Genomic DNA, 20,094 nt, shown 5'->3' on the forward strand with positions numbered 1-20,094 from the left:
GCAGCAAAATCTGCAGATAGGGGCTCATAAAAGCGTGGACATAATTGTAATTCTGCTATATGCTTTGTTTTTTTACATTAGTATGCAATGGACTTTTTTGACAAAGGCAAACAAGTTAGTTCTGCTACTGTCTGTAGTAAGATCTGTTCCGGTACTGTATTTATGTTCTTAGTTCTGGTATTTTATCTACCAACTAGCTTACCCGTCGCGCGTTGCTGCGAAGACAGACAGACATACATTCATTCGTTTTTATCTATCTAGATAACAACCAATCACAGCACAGCTTTCATGTTACCTCAGTGGTATAATATATAACAACCAATCGCAGCGCAGCTTACATGTTATCTCAGCTTTATAATTTTCAAGTTTCTATGTGAGAAAATTACATTCCGTATGTAAAATTTGGACGCTAATTCTTTTGCGCATAGAATTGAACAATCGAGTTGGGACCCATTAGCTTTTCCTATTTATGACATAATCAATGCTCGTGCCAAATTTCAAGTTTCTATGACATTGGGAAGCGAGAAAATTAGATTCTGTACGTAAAATTTGGACGCTAATTCTTTGGCGCTTAGAATTGAATAATTGAGTTGGGACCCATTAGCGTTTCCTATTTATGACATAATCAATGCTCGTGCCAAATTTCATGTTTCTACAACATCGGGAAGTGAGAGAATTAGTGGCAATGATGGAAATCGAACGATCTACGTGGGGGGGGGGGGTCGTAACTGTCAACGACGCACGCATGCGCGCCATTTATCGTAGCATAAATGTACTATGCCTATAATCTTCCCAGGAGTGTACTCAACAACTTCCCAAAGTTTCATGGCGATCGGATGAATGATGTAGTAGCGCATAAAGGACAAACGGACGGGCAGGCATACAGACATACATTCAATTTTATATATCTACTAGCGTACCCGTCGCGCGTTGCTGCGAAGACAGACATACATACATACTTCGTTTTTATATATCTAGATGACAGCAGCAGCGACCACTGAGGTTTTGTAGGCCGCTGCTTCCCCCTTGCAGGCTGAATAAAATAGCTGTTGTGTGGAACATCCAATTTATCCGGCTGCTGTGGCTTCTTGGGAAGATAGCCTAGTACATGTTTGCCCACTTCCAACTCCAATGGAGACTGACTGTAAATGGCTGGCGTGCTCTAGTATTTATGGTTTCAAGCTGTACGTGTCATTGCATACAGTCTGTCTATCTATCTATCTATCTATCTATCTGGGTTATTGCATACAGTCTATCTATCTATCTGGGTTATTGCATACAGTCTATCTATCTATCTATCTATGACATCAGGAAATGAGAGAATTAGATTTTGTAGGCCGCTGCTTCCCCCTTGCAGGCTGAATAAAATAGCCGTTGGGTGGAACATACAATTTATCCGGCTGCTGTGGCTTCTTAGGAAGATATCCTAGTACTTGTTTACCCACTTCCAACTCCAATGGTAATTGGCTGGCGTGCTCTAGTGGTTCCAAGCTGTACGTGTCATAATAGAGCCTTAATGACATCACAATGCAGCTTTATAGAACATGTTGGGGCATGTTCAAGGGCGTCCGATGTTGATGACATCAGTGATGACATCACAATAGCAGGTGGCTTACTTACTCGATCTACGTGGGGGGGGGGGCGTAACTTTCGACGACGCTCGCGCGCCATTTATCGTAGGATATTTGTACTATGCCTATAATCTTCCCAGGAGTGTACTTAACAACTTCCCAAAGTTTCATGGCGATCGGATGAATGGTGTAGTAGCGCATAAAGGACAAACAGACACGCACGCACGCACGCAGACACGCACGCAGACAGACATACATTCAATTTTATATATATAGATATATATAAAATTGAATGTATGTCTGTCTGCGTGCGTGCGTGTCTGCGTGCGTGTTTGTCCTTTATGCGCTACTACACCATTCATCCGATCGCCATGAAACTTTGGGAAGTTGTTGAGTACACTCCTGGGAAGATTATAGGCATAGTACAAATATCCTACGATAAATGGCGCGCGAGCGTCGTCGAAAGTTACGCCCCCCCCCCACGTAGATCGAATAAGTAAGCCACCTGCTATTGTGATGTCATCACTGATGTCATCAACATCGGACGCCCTTGAACATGCCCCAACATGTTCTATAAAGCTGCATTGTGATGTCATTAAGGCTCTATTATGACACGTACAGCTTGGAACCACTAGAGCACGCCAGCCAATTACCATTGGAGTTGGAAGTGGGTAAACAAGTACTAGGATATCTTCCTAAGAAGCCACAGCAGCCGGATAAATTGTATGTTCCACCCAACGGCTATTTTATTCAGCCCGCAAGGGGGAAGCAGCGGCCTACAAAATCTAATTCTCTCATTTCCTGATGTCATAGATAGATAGATAGATAGATAGATAGATAGATAGATAGATAGATAGATAGATAGATAGATAGATAGACAGACTGTATGCAATGACACGTACAGCTTGGAACCATAAATACTAGAGCACGCCAGCCATTTACAGTCAGTCTCCATTGAAGTTGGAAGTGGGCAAACATGTACTAGGCCAGTGATGGCGAACCTTTTAGGGACCGAGTGCCCAAACTACAACCCAAAACCCACTTATGTATCGCAAAGTGCCAACACGTCAGGGGGCGGGGCTTATCACAACGTATGATTTTACCCCCGTCGTTCTAAAAAGGACAAGGCTGTTTCAGAATAGACCGGGTGCAGATTCTGACTGCTTTTTGGACGCGGAAATACTGCAGAATGTGCTCAGCGGAGATTTCTGTGGAAAATTCTGCAGCATTTCCGCATCTAAAAAGCAGTCAAAATCTGCACCCGGTCTATTCTGAAAGAGCCCTGCCCATTTCTGCCACATGTACACATACCCCAGCGGTAATAGTGACACCTTCACCCCAGCGATAATAGTGACATCCCACAGCAGTAATAATAGTGACACTCCCCCCATCTATATATATAAAATTGAATGTATGTCTGTCTGCGTGCGTGTCTGCGTGCGTGCGTGCGTGTCTGTTTGTCCTTTATGCGCTACTACACCATTCATCCGATCGCCATGAAACTTTGGGAAGTTGTTAAGTACACTCCTGGGAAGATTATAGGCATAGTACAAATATCCTACGATAAATGGCGCGCGAGCGTCGTCGAAAGTTACGCCCCCCCCCCCACGTAGATCGAGTAAGTAAGCCACCTGCTATTGTGATGTCATCACTGATGTCATCAACATCGGACGCCCTTGAACATGCCCCAACATGTTCTATAAAGCTGCATTGTGATGTCATTAAGGCTCTATTATGACACGTACAGCTTGGAACCACTAGAGCACGCCAGCCAATTACCATTGGAGTTGGAAGTGGGTAAACAAGTACTAGGATATCTTCCTAAGAAGCCACAGCAGCCGGATAAATTGTATGTTCCACCCAACGGCTATTTTATTCAGCCTGCAAGGGGGAAGCAGCGGCCTACAAAATCTAATTCTCTCATTTCCTGATGTCATAGATAGATAGATAGATAGACTGTATGCAATAACCCAGATAGATAGATAGACTGTATGCAATAACCCAGATAGATAGATAGATAGATAGATAGATAGACAGACTGTATGCAATGACACGTACAGCTTGAAACCATAAATACTAGAGCACGCCAGCCATTTACAGTCAGTCTCCATTGGAGTTGGAAGTGGGCAAACATGTACTAGGCTATCTTCCCAAGAAGCCACAGCAGCCGGATAAATTGGATGTTCCACACAACAGCTATTTTATTCAGCCTGCAAGGGGGAAGCAGCGGCCTACAAAACCTCAGTGGTCGCTGCTGCCGTCATCTAGATATATAAAAACGAAGTATGTATGTATGTCTGTCTTCGCAGCAACGCGCGACGGGTACGCTAGTAGATATATAAAATTGAATGTATGTCTGTATGCCTGCCCGTCCGTTTGTCCTTTATGCGCTACTACATCATTCATCCGATCGCCATGAAACTTTGGGAAGTTGTTGAGTACACTCCTGGGAAGATTATAGGCATAGTACATTTATGCTACGATAAATGGCGCGCATGCGTGCGTCGTTGACAGTTACGACCCCCCCCACGTAGATCGTTCGATTTCCATCATTGCCACTAATTCTCTCACTTCCCGATGTTGTAGAAACATGAAATTTGGCACGAGCATTGATTATGTCATAAATAGGAAACGCTAATGGGTCCCAACTCAATTATTCAATTCTAAGCGCCAAAGAATTAGCGTCCAAATTTTACGTACAGAATCTAATTTTCTCGCTTCCCAATGTCATAGAAACTTGAAATTTGGCACGAGCATTGATTATGTCATAAATAGGAAAAGCTAATGGGTCCCAACTCGATTGTTCAATTCTATGCGCAAAAGAATTAGCGTCCAAATTTTACATACGGAATGTAATTTTCTCACATAGAAACTTGAAAATTATAAAGCTGAGATAACATGTAAGCTGCGCTGCGATTGGTTGTTATATATTATACCACTGAGGTAACATGAAAGCTGTGCTGTGATTGGTTGTTATCTAGATAGATAAAAACGAATGAATGTATGTCTGTCTTCGCAGCAACGCGCGACGGGTAAGCTAGTTAGTAATAAGAGTGACATACCCCAGCGGTAAACCTCAGTGGTCGCTGCTGCCGTCATCTAGATATATAAAAACGTAGTATGTATGTATGTCTGTCTTCGCAGCAACGCGCGAACATGCCCCAACATGTTCTCATAAGCTGCATTGTGATGTCATTAAGGCTCTATTATGACACGTACAGCTAATTACCATTGGAGTTGGAAGTGGGTAAACAAGTACTAGGATATCTTCCTAAGAAGCCACAGCAGCCGGATAAATTGTATGTTCCACCCAACGGCTATTTTATTCAGCCCGCAAGGGGGAAGCAGCGGCCTACAAAATCTCATTCAGGTAGGTAGGTTCAGTTCTTGGAGGTTGGGGAATGCTTATGGGCAAGGCCTTATGTCTCATCCCAACTCGATTATTCAATTCTAAGCGCAAAAGAATTAGCGTCCAAATTTTATGTACGGAATTTAATTCTCTCATTTCCCAATGTCATAGAAACTTGAAATTTGGCTCGAGCATTGATTATGTCATAAATAGGAAAAGTTAATGGGTCCCAACTCGATTATTCAATTCAAAGCGCCAAAGAATTAGCGTTCAAATTTTACGTACGGAATCTAATTCTTTCATTTACTGATGTCATAGATAGATAGATAGATAGACTGTATGCAATAACCCAGATAGATAGATAGATAGATAGATAGATAGATAGACAGACTGTATGCAATGACACGTACAGCTTGGAACCATAAATACTAGAGCACGCCAGCCATTTACAGTCAGTCTCCATTGGAGTTGGAAGTGGGCAAACATGTACTAGGCTATCTTCCCAAGAAGCCACAGCAGCCGGATAAATTGGATGTTCCACACAACGGCTATTTTATTCAGCCTGCAAGGGGGAAGCAGCGGCCTACAAAACCTCAGTGGTCGCTGCTGCCGTCATCTAGATATATAAAAACGAATGTATGTATGTCTGTCTGTCTTCGCAGCAACGCGCGACGGGTACGCTAGTATAGATATAAAATCAATCTTATACATATAAAACATGTCTATACATGTTCTAGAATGTTCCTAAAGGCAGTTGATGACATCACAATGGTGAGAAGATGGCATCACAATGGCATACATATAAAACGTGTCTATACATGTTCTAGAACGGTCCTAAAGGCAGTTGATGACATCACAATGGTGAGAAGATGACATCACAATGGCTGTTATGATATCACAATGGTGAGATGACATCACAAGGCAGTTATGACATCACAATGGCATAAGCCTTCTTATACAGGTGCACGAGTCAGAATCCTTGCATTCACTTGCTGCAGCTAGCAGAGAATAAGTGAGAGCGTCTATCCGAACGGATTTCTAGATTTTCTATATTTGCGCCTTTGTGATAAAATGAAGGCAAAAAAGAAGACCAACCATTTACAGGAAGAAGCTGATAAGATCGAGCACATTCCTGAAGAGAAGAACAATGGCCGTGATGGCCAGGACAAGCCAAAAGCTAAGAAACCAAGAAAGAACCGGTTCTTAGCGTGCTTGCAAAAAACCTGGGCAAGGATTACTGGGTGTATGAGGCGCAGCACTACCATCCAAGAGGAGAGAAGTGCTGAAGAACTCCCAACACCCAGCGGGATAATCATGGAAGAGAAACACTCAACACCCAGCGGGATAATCATGGAAGAGGAACTCCCAACACCCAGTGGGATAATCATGGAGGATAAACTTCCTACACCCAGCGGGAAAATCATGGAGGATAAACTTCCTACACCCAGCGGGATAATTATGGAGGATAAACTTCCTACACCCAGCAGGATAATCATAGAGGAGGAACTCCCAACACCCAGTGGAATAATCATGGGAGAGGAACTCCCAACATCCAGCGGGAAAAACATGGAGGAGGAACTCCCAACATCCAGCGGGATAATCATGGAGGAGGAACTCCCAAAACCTATTGGTATTAATATGGAGAAGGAACTCCTAGAGCCCAGTGGTACCAATATGGAGGAGGAACTCCCAAGACCCAGCATCAATATGGAGTACAGCAAAGGTAGGATCCCATTTGTTACTGCCAATAGAACCCAAATAATATAGGAAATAACTGCAAAAGATATTGAGAATGGGGACAAACGGAAAGTGCAGTAAGGGAAGTGCTCGGGATTCTCTGGGTGTCATAATGAAAGTTGTAGTTATTAACCTTTATAATGTAATGTATAATATGCTGCTGCTAAGGAAAAGTGAACGAGCCACCCAAAACAATCCACCAGATTTCATTTTTCATTTCAATAGTAAAAATGTATCAGATTGGTTGATAAGGGCAACTACTCCATTCTTCCTTTGTAGACTTTCTACAGTTAGTGAAGAGCAATTATGACATCATAGTAAATATGGAATGCTGCATAGCAGCCTGGGATACAGTTATAAGCTAATAGGCCTCAGATAATACTCTGCATTACTTCTTTACTAAGGTGTATTCTGGTTATTGATTTGCATTGACAGTCATAGCAGACTGGAGGTCACTGTTAGGCTTCCAGTTGCTATGGCAATCCATTGTGCCTCTGCCTCAATATCACAGAGGATGCTCCCTCACTCTGTTAACTATATACATGCTGTAATCAATAGTGCAGAAGAAGGCCTGTTGTCAGTCACAGCCAGCTCCCACTGCGGATAGTGCGGGCTCAGCTTTTGGGCCACACCATCCATATGATGTAAATGTATGTAATTTCACATGAACTCCTTACCACCCAGGATGCATATATCTGTCCTGCGGCAGTGAGTGGTTCAAGTTAAATCATCACCACTAGGACGACTCTTTTAGATTGGATCACTTGGGGTTTTGCTACTGGCACCTATGAAAATTAAATGTAATATTATGTACCAGCCATTAAGATGAATGGCCCTCCCCATAATTCTTGGACATTTCGGTCCCCTGGGGCATGAATAGTTCTTATTGTGTGGGAGCCCCTCTATAATGTCCATGTGCTCTAATATGCTATACAAAGCCATCTAAACATCCACTTTACTATTCCTTAGTTATATCTCATTTATCCTTCATTATGTATTAAGCAGGCTTCAGGCTTCCTGATTTGACTCCTTATCATATAACTATACATTTTTTCTTTATAGCCAACATGTCACCTGAAGAGCAGGAAAGAGAGATCGATGTAGAGGAAAACCAAAACATCGAGACCAACAATGAGGAGGCAGAACTGGTGAAAGACAGCTTTGTGGAACAGGAAATACAAGCACAATACCAACGTCTTAATGACCTGATCCACATCCTGGAAGATTTGTGCGCCCAGTGCAATGCTACTCAGTTGGAAATACGGGCAGAGTTTAATCACATTAACCACCAAATCCAGAGCCTTGAAGATCTGTACATCCAGCACTATAATGCAGAGGATGCACAGAGTGGAGAAGAAAAACTGGAAGATAATGAAGAAGTAAAGATAAAGAAAGTTGGAGAGAATGGAGAGAGCATAAGAGATAGCCAAAGAGCTTCTTATGAAATGCCAGGGCCCAGTAACATCAACAGTAGAGGTAGGATATCCGGAAGTAGCTGGGAATGTTCATGGGAATTGTTTATAATCCTTTCAAATGTTATAATCTTTAACCATAGAAACACATAGATCATCCGCACAAGAGCTGCAGACACAAAACAATATTTAGGTCTTTGTTTAGGATTTTGCACTTTAGTGAATATAATGTCAGTTTTATGTTCCGTGATCTGACTATATATGAATATGTGTTGCTGTGGGATAGCAATGAAGACTGTAATAATTCTTATACATATTAACATGTGTTCCTTTGTTTCCTATAAACAGACAATGAATCATCTAAAGGGAAGGAAAAGGACTGTAATAAAGGGGAAAATACAGGCATTGGTATCAATACAGAAAGAGAAGTGTGTAGATCTGCGGAGTCAAGCAGCAATAGCACTTCTCTACAAAAAGGGCTCCACAAAACCATCAAAAGCTCTCAGAGCGGCAGTACTCATGATGAGGAACCCATATCAAGCAACATCTGTAGGGAGAAACCCAAACAACCTGGCGAGGGAACACCTGCCACAGTACCCCTCAAATTACAGTCCTTTACATTCCATCGGTCACTTGGAGAAGGAGCCTTTGGAAAAGTCTATTTGGCAAGAGACATCATCCGCAATGAATGTGTTGCCGTTAAAATGATGAACAAACAGTATTTCCCGGACAATGGGTGCAGTTTTGTAGAGCGCAATATATTAGAACTGTCCCACGAGAGCCCTTACCTGATTCACGGACTGGCAGCCTTCCACACTAAAAACTGCGCCTATTGTGTTATAGAATTGGCCGCTAGAGGAGACTTGTTTAAGTTTATGCTTAAGCATGGTCCTCTTGATCACCCCACAATACAATTTATCACATCCGAAGTGATTTGTGGCACACAGTTCCTGCACATGAAAGGTTTCATACACCGGGACCTAAAGCCAGGAAACATCCTTCTGTGCGCAGACGGCCATGTCAAATTAGCAGACTTCGGTATTGCTGCAAAGATGGATGCAAATGGAAGGATCAAAGGAGAGTGTATAGGTACTGTTAAGTATATGGCCCCTGAAGTGGTGAGGCGCCAGGAACACGGACAAGGGGTAGACTATTTTGCCATAGGTGTGATACTATATAAGATGTACACATCTGAGTATCCTTTTACTGGACAAAATAAGAATGAAGTTAAGCTTGCCATCCTCGATTATACTCCACACTACCCAGAGTCACTGACTCCTGACACTCTGAGCATCTTACAAGGACTGCTGCATAAAGATCAGCACCATCGGCTAGGAGTAGAAGGAGACGTGAGGAAACATCCATATTTTTCCAACATCAATTGGGACGATGTAGAAGCCAGGAGATTCGTACCACCGGCAATCATGACAGCGGCTTCTGTTAAACAGAATATAAAGCGAACTCTACGCTATAAAGAAAAACTGAACAAAATAAGCGCTGAAGACCAGAAAATCTTCGAAGGTTTTAGCTTTATATGTTCAGAGTGGTCTCATCAATATCATCCTATTGACACCATCGAGACCAAATCTTGGATGGCCAAATTGTTTGACAGGAGGCCATTCAGGAGGAAAGTAAACTAAGTGCTTAACTTAGTGGTATATAGGATTTTCCTATATACCAGACGTATATATCTATATTACGCTCAAACAAACAATCAGGTTGAATCACACAACTCAAACAACCAATCGGGTTGCTGGAATTCTAAATCAGAACCAATGAGGTTGCTGGAATTGCTTCATAGTACTGAGCTTCAGCGTAATATAGATATATGCATACCAGACTTTACAACACCATTAAACATCCACCACTTAACATCCAGGTAGATTCGAGCTTCAACAACCCAGGGAATTATTCCGATCGCCATATTTGGGGTCAGGGAGGAATTTTCTCCCCTAATATGAGGACAAACCAACAATCCTCAGGGGTTTTTCGCCTCCCTCTGGGACAACATAATAGCAAGTAATTACAGGTTGAAATCAAAGGACTTCTTTCAACCTAACTTGCTATGTAACCATCTGGACATCTCATCTACAATGTGGGGACAATGAAAGAAAGAAGCTGCTAATGAAGAAAGCAGCTCCACCACCCATCGGACTTGACAGAAGGAAGCAGCTAGGATTTCAAGCAGCTCCTTCACCCCCGGACTTGCCAAACAGAGGGCCCAAAGGCTGAACATGGCATGTTGTAGGAATCCAGGAAAGCGTCACCTATGTGTGATCTTCACCTGCATTTCGAAAAATAACACAAAAGTAAGCCGATGTTGTAGGAATCCAGGAAAGTGTCACCTATGTGTGATCTTCACCTGCATTTCGAAAAATAACACAAAAGTAAGCCGATGTTGTAGGAATCCAGGAAAGCGTCACCTATGTGTGATCTTCACCTGCATTTCGAAAAATAACACAACAGTAAGCCGATGTTGTAGGAATCCAGGAAAGCGTCACCTATGTGTGATCTTCACCTGCATTTCGAAAAACAACACAAAAGTAAGCCGAGGCCTGAAGAGCGGAATGACCATCATCTGCTCCTTTCTATTTACTGCATGATGGGAACATCTTTAACATCTTTCATGCATTAATAATAAATATATATTAACATCTATAGAGAATTTATCTTCATTATTCCCCCATACACAGTATGGGATGTTTTGTGGGAATTAATGCCAGGTAGAGTCAGAATTAGAGGAAGAGAGGTGATGGGTATATGATATGGTACACGAGGAGGATTAATTCACTAAGCACATACCTGCTTTCTGAATCTTGAATCTGCACTGTTGATGGTCCGCACGGCTCGCCATTGGACGTGCGCTGTACTTTATCTTTTTTTAAACTCCTGCTTTTTCTGTGGAATCCGTGGCCCATCTGCAATGTCAATTGCAGATGGGGACCGCGAGTCGCATGGCTTCAATATACTTCAATGGAAGCCATGCATGCAGTAAAATGGAGCATACTGTGTACCCCCACTCTGGATTCCGCAGCAAAAATCCACCCGTGTGCATGAGGTCTAATTTTTAAGGTATTGTTTTATAACATTTAGTGTGTGTCTGTGAGCTGCAGTTACATATGTAACTTACACCAGCTGTACATATATAATTATATACAGGAGATACCCAGGTTATACCAGCATGCTCCATATCACTATATATAGGGGATGTTTAACTTATACCAGCTGTACATATATAATTATATACAGGAGATACCCAGGTTATACCAGCATGCTCCATATCACTATATATAGGGGATGTTTAACTTATACCAGCTGTACATATGTAATTATATACAGGAGACACCTAGGTTATACCAGCATGCTCCATATCACTATATTGGAGATGTATACTGTAACGTATACCAGCTGTACATATGTAATTATATACAGGAGATACCCAGGTTATACCATATATAATTATATACAGAAGATACCCAGGATATACCATACCAGCATGCTCCGTATCACTATATGTAGATGTATAACGTATACCAGCTTTACATATCTAATTATTTGGCATACGATGTGCAGGTTAAATAATGTACTACCTTTATTTTCTGGGTCAAATGCAGTGATACCATGTGCGATTTATAAATATATATTTCTTTACATAGTAACGGGGGATATCGGTGGGGTTCTGGCAGGGATAGGTGGGGTTCTGTTTTTATTTTTTTACTATTTTAAACTGTTTAAACATTTTATTTTGGTCCCACTAGGGGACTTGAGTATCACCATGTGTTATTATTCCTCTAATGCCAGTGGCGGAGCCTCATAGACCACCATAGCTGGCAGACATGGAGGCCATATTCAAGGCTCTGGGTGTCACAGCAACTTATCAGGACATTGCCTCCTCCCTCTGTCAATGCTTTACATGCCATGGTATGTAAAGGGTTAAATAGCAGGGTGTTAAAGCAGGTGTCAGCCTGTTATCCAAAAGCTGAGCATCCGCTGTCCTTGGCATGTAAGACCCATGCCAGGCTTCTGTTGCAGAGCTGTCAAAAGACGATGCATCAGAATAAAGACCCTGAATGGCCGCGGTCAAAGGACGAATGGGCGGTCATTTAGGAGTTAAATTTCATGAGGGGACAAAAAAGAAATGTTAAAAAGTGAAAAAAATATTACATTTTTGGAAATAAATAAATGAAACTTAAAAATAAATAAATACATTTTTCCAATTGATACAAAAAAATAAAAACATATTTGGAATAGCCGCGTCCGTAAAATTCCGATCTATGAAAGTAACTTCTTATTAATCCAGCATGGTGAACATCATCAGAAGAAAAACAACGCAGCATTGTACTTTTTAAGTCACCCTGTCTCCAAGAGGAAAATTAATAAAAAACTATCAAAAAGTCACATCAACTCCAACGTGATTCCAATAGTAACTACAGGACTTCTGCAAAAAATGACCCCCACACAACTATCTCCAGTGAAAGTAAAATAGTTCTGTCTGTCAGGCGATGGCGGCCGATGCGTTGGAGGTGTTCAGTTATACGCGGCATGTAGAGAAGCACGGAGAACCCTTCTAGGGCCTGGAGAATTAAGGAAGATGCTTGACGAGAAGACCATCAACTTTAACCCGGAAGACACAAAGAATCAGAGTAAAGCCCAACTGATGAATGATAATACAGTCAGTAGGTAAATAAAGCGTCGGGGGGCCGGGTGGTCTCCGCTCTCTAGGGAACACCATAGCGGACATCCATCACCATCAGCAACAAAACCCCCATGGCTCGTACTCACAGATTGTTGGAAAGGGTTTCAGACCTGATCTCCAATATTCCTGATTGCAGCTACTTGATGCTGAAAACACCCGTCAGCTCCAAGGAGCCCCTCACATATGTGTGATACACAACGTTGCGGTCCCTACAAGGGCTCCCATGTCTATGCTGGGGTCACTGTAGGGCTCATTATTACTACTGGGTCTACTATGAGGATCACTATTACTGCTGGGGACACTATGTGGGTGCTATTACTACTCGGGACACTATGTGGGTGCTATTACTACTCGGGACACTATTACTACTGTGAAACTAAAAAGTCACCTGCACAAGATATTACGCAACAAAATGTGCAACTGTTATATGCCAAAACAGTGAATGCTTTCAGTAAATCTGCCCCGTTGCGCCTAGATGTGCCCATTTTACCAGCTACGCCATGTGTGAGCGAGACCTCAGCGCTGTGGGAGGAGATACATACCTACACCCATCATCTTCAAGCCGTTAAGCTCAACTGACACAAGATGGCCCCGGGTTAGAACTCTGGACATTCCGTAGCTATGGTGATGTCATGGGAGGTCTATGATGTCATGTGTCATGTAACGTCTCCCTAATAGCCAGTGTTGTTGTGTATCAAGTTAAGAGCATTAACCCCTTAGTGATGCAACCTGTTTTTGGCTTAGGGGCGAGGTTCATCTTCGCCTTGCTATGGGGATCACTATTATTACTAGGGACCACTATGCGGGGGACTTTTATATTTGGGGACCACTATGAGGATCACTATTACTACTGGGGCCACTGTGGAGTCTCTATTACAACTATGGACACTAAGGTGATGCTATAAATACTGGGACCACTATGGGAATCACTATTACTACTGGCGACACTATGGGGGTCACTTTTACTACTGGGGTCACTATGGGGATCATTATTACTACTGGGGACCATTATGGGGTCACTATTACTACTGGGTCTCATTATCTACTCTAGGGCTCATTATTACTATTGGGTCTACTATGAGGATCACTATTACTACGTGGGCCACTATGGCGGTAATTATTACTACTGGGGACACTATTGGGGCATTATTACTACTGGGGACACTATGGGGGGGTCATTATTACTACTGGGGACCACTATTCGGGGATCATTATTACTACTGGGGACTACTATGGGGGGTCATTATTACTACTGGGGACCACTATGGGGGTCATTATTACTACTGGAGCCACTGTGGGGTCTCCATTACTACTATGGCCACTAAGGCGATGCCATACTGGGATCACTATGGGGATCACTATTACTACTGGCAACACTGTGGGGGTCATTATTACTACTGTGGACCACTATGGAGTCACTATTACTACTGGGGACCACTATGGGGTCACTATTACTACTGAGGACCACTATGGGGTCACTATTACTACTGAGACCACTATGGGTATCACTATTACTACTGGAAACACTAAGGGGGTCATTATTACTACTGTGGACAACTATGAAGTCACTATTACTATTGGAGTCACTATGCGGCTCATTATTACTACTGGGGACACTAGGGGGGGTCACTATCACTACTGGGGCCCACTATTGAGTCACTATTACTACTCGAGACACTATGGAGGGGTCACTATCACTACTGGGGACCACAATTGGGTCACTATTACTACTGGGGACCACTATGGTGTCACTATGACTACTAGGGGCACTATGGGGCTCATTATTACTACTAGGGCAACTATGGGGGTCATTATTACTACTGGGGCTGCTATGGAGTCACTATTATTACTGGGACTACTATGATGGGGGTCATTATTACTACTGGGTCCACTATGGGGATCACTATTACTACTGGGAACCATTATGGGGGCCATAATTACTACTGGAGACCCCTATGGAGGTCATTATTATTACTGGACCATTATGGGGGTCATTATCACTACTGGGAATCATTTGGGGGATCATTATTACTATTGGCAACCACTATGGAGGCCATTATTACTACTGGGGCCAATATGGAGGTCATTATTACTACTGGGGTCCACTATGGGGGCCATTATTACTACTGGGACCACTATGGGGGGGTCATTATTACTACTGGGGACCAATATGGGGGTCACTATTACTACTGGGACTGCTATGGGGTCACTATTATTACCGGGACAATATGGGAGTCACTATTATTACTGGGACTACTATGATGGGGGTCATTATTACTACTGGGTCCACTATGGGGATCACTATTACTACTGGAAACCACTATGGGGGCCATAATTACTACTGGGGTCCACTATGGGGGTCATTATTACTACTGGGGCCAATATGGAGGTCATTATTACTACTGGGGACCACTATGGGGCCCATTATGGGGAGGTCATTATTACTACTGGGGACCACTATGAGGTCCATTATGGGGAGGTCATTATTACTACTGGGAACCACTATGGGGGCCATTATTACTACTAGGAAGCACTCTGGGGGGTCACTATTACCATTAGGGACACTATATGGGTCATAATTACTTGTTGGTATCACTATGGGGGTCATTATTACTATTAGAGACACTATATGGGTCATTATTACCTGTTGGGATCACTATGGGGGTCACTATTACTACTGGGGCCAATATGAGGGTCTCTATTACTATAGTATACTATTTAGGAACACTATAGGAGTCATTATTACTAGTTGGTACCACTATGAAGGTCACTATAAGGGTCTCTATTACTAGTTGGGACCACTATAACAACGGTGATAAAAGCATTAGCCCCGCCCCCGGTTATAATGGCCGCTGTATGTTTGTGACAGGTGACAACACTAACATACACTTAAAACACTTCGTTGTTCAAGGACCAAAAATCCAACCAGATGTCTGAATGAGTCTTTCCTGCCTTATAAAGTTCTGCCATCTGTCTCATGTGCCGCTGCCATCAAATAATCATGTATGACTTGTGTGTCTCCATGACTACGCTACAGACCAACCATACTACATAACACCAGATAATATGCAGCACAACCTACCCTGCTGGATTCAATAATGCCACTGATTGGCTGGACGGCTTCTTGTTTGCAGCTGTGAGGGTTTCTGGGAGTTGTAGTCTTGGTGAGCGCTGAATGTCTTTTCAGAACACTGATATAAACTACAGCTCCCAGCAACCCCCAGCTGACAAGGCGTCTCCTTCTAGTGATCCGACCAATGGAGAGGAAGAGCTCCTGGTGAGTCTCTAAACCAGTCCGAGGGGGCGGTAATGAGGCCTAGCGTGGTTACCATGGAAACCAGACAGTGCCGCTGGCTTCAGCTCCCAATCTTCACAATTTTATCATCAGTGTTATTGGTGACGGCTTGTACTCAGTATATACTGATATGTCATGTATGTAGTGGACATGTATGTAGTGTCCGTGTATGTAGTAAAAGTGTATGTAATGTCCGTGTATGTAGCATTTGCATATGTAGTGGACATGTATGTGGCGTCCGTGTATGCAGCAGACATGTAACTGGCGTCTGTGTAACTAGCGTCCGTGAATACGGCGTTTGTGTATATAGTGGACGTGTAAGGCCTCCTTCCCACGAGCGTGACGGGCTCCGCCGCGTAATATTACGCAGTGAAGCCCGTCACGGCGCCCCCCAGAGCCCCTATACTTACCTGTGGGAGATAGCGTGAAATCGCTTCCCCGCCCACCGCCGCTGCGTCACCGGCCGTGTCACGTGCGCGGCCGGCCGTGTCACGTGACGCGGCCCGCCGCGTCATATGGCGTCATATGACGCGCGGCGGTGGGCGGGAAAGCGTTTTTTACGCTATCTCCCGCTGGTTACAGCGGGAGATAGCGTGAACGGACGGCTTCCATTGACTGCAATGGAAGCCGTCAGCGCGTACAGCCCGTCCTCACCCGCAGAAAATAGAGCATGCTGCGGGTGAGGACGGGAGAAATCGCGGTGCGTAATTCCGCGGTGGAATTACGCATCGTGAGCATTGTGCTATTAGGTTCAATAGAACCTAATAGCAGGGGGCCACGCAGCGGATTTTTGCCGCGAATTTACGCGGCGTAAATCCGATCGTGGGAAGGAGGCCTAACTAGCGTCTGTGTATGCGTACACGGACACTATGTATGTAGTGTCTGTGTAACTGGCGTACATATATGTATCATTTGTGTACGTAGTGGATGTGTATGCGGCGTCTGAGTATGTAGTGTCCGTGTATGCAGCGGACATGTAACTGGAGTCTGTGTAACTGGCCTCTGTGAATGCAGCGTCCGTGTATGTAGTGAACATGTATGTAGTGTCCATGTGACTGGTGTCCGTGTATGCGGCGTCCTTATATGTGTCTGTGTAAATATTGGATGTGCACGCAGTGTCTGTGTATGCGGCATCCATGTATGTAGCGTCTGTGTATGTAGTGTCCATGTATGTAGTGTCCATGTGACTGGTGTTCGTGTATGCGGCATCTGTGTATGCAGTGTCCGTGTATGTAGCATCCATGTAACTGGCTACCGTGTATGTAGCGTCCGTGTAACTATTGTCCTTATATGTAGTCTCTGTGTATGCGGCATCCGTGTATGTGGTGTCTGTGTAACTGGCGTCCGTGTACGTAGCATCCGTGTATGTAGCGTCTGTGTATGTAGCGTCCGTGTAATCGGCGTTCATCTATTTAGCGTCCGTGTATGTATTGGACGTTTATGTAGCGTCCATGTATGCACTGTCCATGTATGCAGCGTCCGTGTTACTGTCGTCTATGTATGTAGCATCCGTGTATGCGCCGCTCTACATTACAATGCACGGAAATGAACGGCTCCGCCCCCCAGTGATTTTAGCTCCGCCCCCTAGTGATTTTAGCTCCGCCCCCTAGTGATTTTAATGAGTGTTTTAAAAACTGAAATCAAATTGTACGTTTTCAGTGAGTTTCCGTTCCGTTGGGTTTCTGTTTTTTTTCTTAAAGGGTACAAATCCCGCCGCCGGCTGCGCAGTTTGTGCCGCTAACAATGGAAACCTAACGGAACCAAAGAAAATTGAAAGTTTTGTGTTTTTTTGGGGGGGGGGGGCAGTAAAGGGGGGTCTCCAGGCTGAAGGGTCCCCTTTGACTATAATGGGGTCTGTTCAGCTGTCTGACATTTTACTGGACACAAAAGTCCTACATTTCGTGCTGAATCTGCGACGGCGGCCCCAAACGCAGACGCGAACATAACCTCAATACCGACTCTGCTGCAAAAATGGAAGAAAGAAGGAAAGCCGGAGCAGCGGTGTGAGCGAGGCCGGAATGACCCCAACTTCAGACACGTGTGTTGTACATGTCGGTAATATGGCGGCGTGTTCTGGGCACGTTAAGGGGATATTACACGCGGACGCCATACAGCACCATAAACTAAGTTCTGGTGGCATATTAGTGCTAAGAGTGCTGCCGATTCCAGCCAATGAGGTGGCTGGAAGCGGCACCACGTGACTTCTCATCGTGCACGCAGAATACAGTTCAGCAGCCGTGCACGATGAGCTGTGCCCGCGCGTCACGTGACCTGTGATGTCATCGCGGGCGCGGATTCCGCTGGCACTATTCTGGCACTATTACTCTGGAGAAGAACCTTGCACCTGATGCTTGGACGGCTTCTACAACTTACGCAACCTGACCTTTTCCACCTCCAGCAGAAGAATTTCGCTTCGCTATCTCACATCACTCGGGGAGGTAAGCTGCTGCATATGACACATTTTCCATCGCGTGCATCTGCTCATCATATGTGCATTATTTGCGCATATTTCCCTATTTTCGTTTGCATTTATGCAGTTTCGCTTCCATCTGCTGATATGTGCATAATTCGCGCATATTTGCAGGTTTTCGCTTGCATTTGCGCCGTTTCGCTTGCATCTGCTCATATGTGCATATTTTGCACTTATGTGCTTATTTTCGCTTGCATTTGCGCACTTTTGCGCATCTTTTCCCATGCATCTGCTCAGTTTAGCTACCATCTGCTCATATGTGCATATTTTGCGCATATTTGCAGGTTTTTGCTTGCATTTGCGCCGTTTCACTTGCATCTGCTCATATATGCATATTTTCGCTTGCATTTGCGCCGTTTCGCTTGCATCTACTCATATGTGCATATTTTGTACGTCACCTGAGATTTGCGCGACGCCAGCTGATGCAACCCAACTTTTTTTTGCAGATTTGTGCGCTTTGTGTGGAGACGCCACCCGAGATTTGAGCGCTACGTCTGGAGAATACGCCACCCGAGATTTGTGCGCTACGTGTGGTGAGTACGTCACCTTAGATTTGCGCGACGCCACCTGACGCAACCTAACTTTTTTTTGCAGATTTGTGCGCTTTGTGTGGAGACGCCACCCGAGATTTGTGCGCTACGTATGGAGAATACGCCACCCGAGATTAGTGCGCTACGTGTGGAGACGCCACCCGAGATTTGTGCACTACGTATGGAGACGCCACCTAAGATTTGTGCGCCTCTTTGCAAAATTACGTGTGGAGAGGATCCTGACGTTTGGACGCGTTTCGAGAAGAATTTCGCTTCGCTCGGACACCATCTGACATTACTCAGCGAGGTAAGCTGCTGCATTTGCCAAAATTTTCATCGCGTGCACCTGCTCATATGTGCATATTTTGCGCATATTTGCAGGTTTTCGCTTGCATCTGCTCATATGTGCATATTTGGCGCATATTTGCATGTTTTCGCTTGCATCTGCTCATATGTGCATATTTGGCGCATATTTGCAGGTTTTCGCTTGCATCTGCTCATATGTGCATATTTGGCGCATATTTGCATGTTTTCGCTTGCATCTGCTCATATGTGCATATTTGGCGCATATTTGCATGTTTTCGCTTGCATCTGCTCATATGTGCATATTTTGCGCATATTTGCAGGTTTTCACTTGCATCTGCTCATATGTGCATATTTTGCGCATATTTGCATGTTTTCGCTTGCATCTGCTCAAATGTGCATATTTTGCGCATATTTGCATGTTTTCGCTTGCATCTGCTCATATGTGCATATTTTGCGCATATTTGCATGTTTTCGCTTGCATCTGCTCAAATGTGCATATTTTGCGTATATTTGCATGTTTTCGCTTGCATCTGCTCATATGTGCATATTTTGCGCATATTTGCATGTTTTGGCTTGCATCTGCTCATATGTGCATATTTTGCGCATATTTGCAGGTTTTCATTTGCATCTGCTCATATGTGCATATTTGCATGTTTTCGCTTGCATCTGCTCATATGTGCATATTTTGCGCATATTTGCATGTTTTCGCTTGCATCTGCTCAAATGTG

The 20,094-nt window shown here is 43.9% G+C and overlaps 1 long non-coding RNA gene across 1 annotated transcript in view; it reads left to right on the top strand.

Annotated features, from left to right (window-relative positions):
- The first annotated feature begins 17,493 nt into the window (after positions 1–17,493).
- Positions 17,494–20,094, top strand: part of LOC136581611 (uncharacterized) — a 6,920-nt gene continuing 4,319 nt past the window's right edge. The window contains exons 1-2 of the long non-coding RNA XR_010787073.1: positions 17,494–18,498; positions 19,125–19,367. This is a non-coding gene — a long non-coding RNA (uncharacterized lncRNA). The remainder of the gene's footprint in view (positions 18,499–19,124; positions 19,368–20,094) is intronic.

This window comes from Eleutherodactylus coqui, chromosome 11 (genome assembly GCF_035609145.1).
Source record: "Eleutherodactylus coqui strain aEleCoq1 chromosome 11, aEleCoq1.hap1, whole genome shotgun sequence".
Classification (NCBI taxonomy): Eukaryota; Metazoa; Chordata; class Amphibia; order Anura; family Eleutherodactylidae; genus Eleutherodactylus; species Eleutherodactylus coqui.